A 6,947-nucleotide genomic window follows, 5' to 3' on the forward strand; every position below is an offset into this window, starting at 1 on the left:
ACAGTTCAGTTTGGGGGTTCTCCTATAGAAGATCCTAACATGCACATTAGTGATTTCATCGAGATCCGCGATACTTTCAAGTTCAATGGAGTTTCCGAAGATGCTATTAAGTTGAGGCTTTTCCCATTCTTTCTGAGGGATAAAGCTAAGTGCTGGTTGCATTCTCTACCACCACCAAATGGGAGGATCTTACTCAAAAGTTTCTAATTAATTCTTCCCTATGGCGAAGACAACTGCAATCAGAAATGCACTTACTCAATTTGTGCATCAATCGGGAGAATCATTGTGTGAGGCTTGGGATCGCTACAAGGAGATGCTGAGGAAGTTTCCTCACCATGGGATGCCTGACTGGATGATCATTAACTGCTTTTATAATGGATTTGGTGCAACTTCTAGACCCATGCTTGATGCAGCATCAGTTGGAGCCTTATAGGCTAAAAGCTACGATGAAGCTTATGAATTGATTGAACTGATGGCTGCTAATGAATACCAGAACCCAACTCGGAGAATGCCTCAAGAAAAGGTAGCAAGATTTGTGGAAGTGGATACAGCTACTTCTATATCTGCTCAGCTTCAAGCTTTGATGATGAAGGTGGATTCTTTGGCTAATTATGGGGTTAATCAAATCACTAGTGTTTGTGAGCTTTGTGCTGGTGCGTATAAGACGGAGTAATGTGCTATTTTTAATGAATCATCCCAGTTTGTGAGAAACTTTCAGAGGCCACAAAAACCAGTTCCAGCCACATATCATCCCAACAACCGCAATCATCCTAACTTCAGCTCGAGCAAAACTCAGAATGCGGTGCAATAGCCGTATCAGCAGTATACATCAAAGCAATACAACCCTCCTGATTTTCAACAACTACAATATGCACCAAGACAATAACTCCAACTTCAGCAACTACCACAATCTAATGAAAAATATGAATTGGAGGAGTTGAGGCTCATGTGCAAGAGCCAAGCGGTTTCTATCAAGACCTTGGAGAATCAAATTGGGCAGATTGCCAATGCCTTGCTGAATCAACAACCTGGTACACTCCCTAGTGATACTGAAGTGCTAGGCAAGAGGGAAGCTAAGGAGCAGGTTAAGGAAATCACATTGAGGTCTGGGAAGGTTGCAAGTCTTGAAAAATCTCAAGTTCCAGAAGTTGAAGTTGTGGCTGAAGAAGAAGTGCAGAAGGAAGTAGAAGTGGAACCAAGGAAGAAAACTGTGGAACACACTCCTCCTGAGAGTAATACAGGGGAGAAACAGGTCTATCCTCCACCTCCTTTTCCTAAGAGGCTGTAGAAGCAAAATTTGGATAAGCAATTTGCTAAGTTTTTTGAGGTGTTCAAGAAACTTCATATCAACATACCTTTCGATGAAACTCTTGAACAGATGCCTAGTTATGCAAAGTTTATGAAAGGTATTCTATCTCGGAAAGTGAAGCTCGATGACTTAAAGACCATTGCTCTCACGGAGGAATGCAGCATTGTGCTGCAACAGAAGCTGCCTCCGAAGCTTAAAGATCCTGGAAGCTTCACTATGCCTTGCACCATCGGAAACTTGTCATTCGACAAATGTTTATGTGATTTGGGAGCTAGCATCAATCTGATGCCTTTGTCTGTCTTCAAGAAGTTGGATTTACCTGATCTAAAGCCTATTTATATGTCCTTGTAGTTGGTCGATCATTCTATTACATATCCACGAGGCATTGTGGAGAATGTCTTGGTCAAGGTGGACAAACTCATCTTTCCTACTGACTTTGTAATTCTTGATTTTGAGGAGAATAAGAAGATTCCCATAATCTTAGGAAGACCATTCTTGGCTACTGGCTGAACCTTGATTGATGTGCAGAAGGGTGAGCTCACTATGCGAGTACTAGATCAGGATATGACTTTTAATATGTTCAATGTCATGAAATTCCCTACTGATAATGAGGAGCGCTTAAAAGTTGAACTGGTCAATTTTGTGTTTACTTCAGAACTTGATCAAATGCTAAGGTTCGATGCCTTAGAGAAAGCCTTGATGGGGAATTCAGATAGTGAAGATGATGAAGGTGATGAGCAGTTACAGTATTTGAATGCTTCTCCTTGGAAGCGAAGGCTGGATATGCCTTTCGAATCTCTTGGATTAGAGGAGCTGAAAAGTCTCCAAAGCACCTCAAGCCATCTATTAAGGAAGCTCCTACACTTAAGCTTAAACCATTACTTGAACACTTGAGGTATGCATTTCTAGGTGATGCATCTACTTTTCCTGTTATTATTGCGTCTGACCATTCAGGTAGTGATGAGGAAAAGTTCTTGAGAATTCTGAGAGAGTTCAAATCAGCAATTGGATGGACTATAGCAGATATCAAGGGAATCAACCCTTCTTATTGCATACATAAAATTCTACTAGAGGAAGGAAGCAAGCCAACTGTTGAGAAACATAGAAGGCTAAATCCGATCATGAAAGAGGTTGTGAAAAAGGAAATTCTCAAGTGACTAGATGCAGGGATCATTTATCCAATTTCTGACAGTTCTTGGATGAGCCCAGTTCAGTATGTGCCAAAGAAAGGAGGCATCACAGTTGTAGCTAATGAAAAGAATGAGCTCATTCCTACTCGGACAGTCATGGGGTGGAGTGTTTGCATGGATTACAGGAAGCTGAATAGGCCATGAGGAAGGATCACTTCCCTCTTCCTTTTATTGATCAGATGTTTGACAGATTGGTTATACATGAGTACTACTGTCTTCTGGATGGCTATTCGGGTTATAATCAGATCTGCATTGCTCTAGAAGATCAGGAAAAGACTACCTTCACTTGTCTGTTTGGTACTTTCTCCTTCAGAAGAGTGTCTTTTGGGTTGTGTGGTGCACCTGACACATTTCAGATATGCATGATGGCTATCTTCTCTAACATGATTGGTCAGAATATGGAGGTGTTCATGGATGATTTTTCTGTGTTCAGGGATTCTTTCGACGAGTGCTTGCAAAATCTAGGTACAGTTCTTAAAAGTTCTGTTGAGACCAATTTGGTTCTCAATTGGGAGAAATGTCACTTTATGGTGCAACAGGGCAACATTCTTGGGAACAAGGTCTCTAGTAAGGGTCTTGAGGTAGACAAAGCCAAGGTGGGGGTCATTGAAAACCTTCCGCCACCAATTTCTGTTAAGGGAGTTCACAGTTTTCTTGGTCATGCGGGTTTCTATCGGCGGTCCATCAAGGACTTCTCTAAAATCTCTAAACTGTTGTGCAATCTTTTAGAGAAATATGTCCCTTTCAAGTTTGATGATGAGTGCCTAGCTGCTTTTGAGAGCTTAAAGACAAGTTTGATCAGAACACCTGTGATAACTGCACGTGATTGGAATGAGCCATTTGAAATGATGTACGATGCAAGTGACTATGCAGTTAGAGCAGTTCTTGGACAAAGGAAGAACAATATATTTCATGTGGTCTACTATGCTAGTAAAACCCTCAATGATGCTCAACTGAACTATACTACTATTAAGAAAGAACTCTTAGCCATTGTCTACGGTTTTGAGAAGTTTCGATCTTATTTGCTTGGGACGAAGATGACAGTTTTCACTGATCATGCTGCGATTCGCTATCTCATCTCAAAGAAGGACTCGAAGCCTAGACTGATTCGATGGGTTCTTTTACTTTAGGAGTTTGAGTTGGAGATCAAGGATAGAAAAGGTACTGAGAATCAATTCGCTGATCATCTCTCTCATTTAGAAGATCCAAGTGCGACGTTACAGGATAATACATTGATAAATGAGTCTTTTCCCGATAAGAAGTTGTTTGGTGTGTAAGAGGAAGAACCATGGTTCTCAGACATTATGAACTACCTTTTGAGCAATATTATACCTCCAGACTTGTCTTTTAGTCAAAGGAAGAAGTTTCTTCATGAAGTGAAGTGGTACACATGGGATGAGCCATTTTTGTTTCGGCAAGGAGCTGACCAAATCATCAGGAGATGTATTCTGTACAGCGAGATGGAGGGTATTTTGCGAGACTGTCATTCGACTGTTTATGGAGGCCATTATGGTGGAGAAAAGACAGCATCTCGTATCCTTCAAGCGGGATTCTTCTGGCCTACATTGTTTAAGGATGTGCGTTAATATCCTTTGAAGTGTGATCGATGCCAGCGTGTTGATAATATGTCAAAGAAGAATGAGATGCCTCTTAACGTGCTTCTTGAGGTTGAGGTTTTCGATGTTTGGGGAATTGACTTCATGGGGACATTTGTCTCATCTTGCAATAATTAATTAGTATATCTTATTGGCAATTGATTATGTCTCAAAATGGGTGGAAGTTAAAGCTTTATCGACGAATGAGGCGAAGGTAGTGCTTAATTTTCTTCACAAGCAGATATTCACAAGATTTGGGACTCCAAGAGTCATAATCAGTGATGAGGGATCGCATTTATGCAATCACAAGTTCACTGCCATGATGCAGAGATATAATATGAATCATCACATTGCTACAGCCTACCATCCTCAGACTAATGGTCAAGCTGGGGTATCTAACAGAGAGATCAAGCGTATTCTAGAGAAGGTTGTATGTCCATCGAGGAAGAATTGATCTTTTAAGCTGGATGAAGCTGTTTGGGCGTATCGAACAGCATTCAAGACTCCGCTAGGCATGTCACCATTTCAATTGGTTTATGGTAAATGATGTCATTTTCCTGTGGATCTAGAGCATAAAACATATTAGGCTTTGAAGAAATTGAACCCTGATTTGGATGTAGCTGGTAAGAAAAGGATGCTTCGATTGAATGAATTTGATGAGTTTCGACTTCAAGCGTATGAGAATAATAAAATGTATAAGGAGAAAGTCAATAGGTGTTACGATAGGGGTCTAGTGCTCAAATCATTTGTTCCGGGGCAACAAGTTCTTTTGTTCAACTCTCGTCTCCGTCGTTTTCCAGGAAAGTTGAAGTCGAGATGATTAGGACCGTTTGTTGTCAAAACTGTGTTTCCACATGGAGCGGTGGAGATTTTTGAGAATGATCCAGGCCAAGCATTCAAGGTGAATGGACAGCGTTTGAAGCATTACTTTGGAGATACGGCAAACCGTGAGGTGGTTAGTGTCGTTTTATTGTCCACTTGATCTCAGGATTCTACATCAAGCTAGCGACGTAAACCAAGCGCTTCTTGGGAGGCAACCCAAGCTTGTTGTACATTAGTAGATCGAAGGAAGAAGAAAAAAAGAAGAAGACTAAAAAAAATCAGAAAAATAGAAAAATTTAGTGTCAACTACAGTAGCACGGCGCGCCCGCACTGGGAAGCGAGGCGACCGCGCTGGGAAGCGGGGCGATCGCGCTGAAAAGTACAGTAGCTACGCGCGCCCGCACTGGCATGCGGGGCAGCCGCGCTGGAATTCCAGAAACATGGCGTGCCCGTGCTGCCAGGCGGGGCGGCCGCACTGCACCTTTGTAGTAGAAAAAAATAGAAAATTGAAAAATTCAATACAAAACCACATCACCAGCCGATTTTCCCTCCTTCCACTACCATAATTCCTTCTCCAAATCAATTCCAATCACCTCATTACTCCCACTAATTCTATAATCTTTTCCCACTTCTATTCCAAAACTAATTCTCAATCCCTATATATACGTACACTTATACACATCCATTCTCCACCATATTTTTCAATCTCAAACATAAATCTCTCTTATACACTTCTCCTTTTTAACTTATTCAAATTCAGTGGCACCTAAGAGACAAAGAACTCAAGTTAGCAGCAGCACCACCGATTCTTCAAGTGTTGGAGGTGTGAGGCCTAGGTTTGCTACTCCGGAGGCTGAAGCAGAGTATACGAGGTTGTTATCGAAGCCCATAGTGAAGGATAGGGGTTTTCTACCATCGGGAAGGGATGGTAAGATTTTGGAGATGATTCTGGAGATGGGTTGGGTCGCTTTTTGCGAGGCACCCATTGTTGTGCCCATGAGTGTTGTTCGTAAATTCTATGCGAACGCGAAGGCGGATAAAAATGGGTACTCGGTGGTTCGTGGTTTGACTGTGGACTATATTGTGGAGGCTATTCATCGGGTAATTAACTAGCCTGAGAGACAACTGGGTCAGGATGATTGGGTGACTAAGACTGGGGAGGATTTTAACTTGGACTTGATTGTGGCTACATTGTGTGTTCCAGAGACTCACTGGAAGTTTAAGAGGGGCATGAATGAGTATTCCACTTTCCATGCCTCTTGCATGAACAGGTTCGCTCGTGCATGGAACTCTTTTATCTGTGCGAACATCATGCCTTCTTCATATGTGCACGATGTTACCGTGGATTGTGCCAAGTTGTTGTGGGGGATTCTATATGGAGATTATGTGGATCTCGGGTCTATGATTTATCAGGGTATTTTGAGGTTTCTGCGTGGGATCACTACGGGTTCTATTCCGTATGTGTCGATTGTGAGTAAGCTGTGTGTGGTAGTTGGAGTTCATTGGCCCGCACATGAGCAGCTTCAGTTGACTAGTGCCCCTATTGATAGTTCGACGATAGCAGTGATGCTGGAGTGGTACGGTGGGAAAGCTGACGAGAAGGGGCTTGGTTACACTTATGATCACTTGCCGGGTGGCCAGCAAGCCAATCAGATATATGCAGGTGGTTCAGCTCAGGCTAGTAGAGCTACATGGAGACATCAGAGGGGTGAGCCTAGTTCTTCACAGCAGCAGCAGGAAGCAGAGGACAGTGTTGGTTTAGGCTCAGTGCAGTATAGGCGCTTGATGAGGCGGATGCATGCGATGCATGACATCCATAGCAGGTTTGCACAGGACCTTTCCCAGGCATAGGGGACAACTTTTGTGGCCATGGGAGTTGACATCCAGTGGCCAATTTTTGGTGAAGATTCAGTGTACCCGCCTCCTGACACTCCAACCGCAGAGGGTGATGATCCTGATTCCGAGTAGGTATGTCTGATTCCTTACTATTACCTTCACCGAGGACAGTGAAAATTTTAAGTTTGGGGGTGG

General features: G+C 42.6%; 1 non-coding gene across 1 annotated transcript; it reads right to left on the bottom strand.

Annotated features, from left to right (window-relative positions):
* Positions 1-235: 235 nt before the first annotated feature.
* On the bottom strand, positions 236-342 carry LOC141663382 (small nucleolar RNA R71). The gene has a single exon (XR_012551456.1). It is a non-coding gene; the product is annotated as a small nucleolar RNA R71 (small nucleolar RNA).
* Between the last annotated feature and the right edge of the window lie 6,605 nt (positions 343-6,947).

Source organism: Apium graveolens, chromosome 5 (genome assembly GCF_009905375.1).
Source record: "Apium graveolens cultivar Ventura chromosome 5, ASM990537v1, whole genome shotgun sequence".
NCBI lineage: Eukaryota > Viridiplantae > Streptophyta > Magnoliopsida > Apiales > Apiaceae > Apium > Apium graveolens.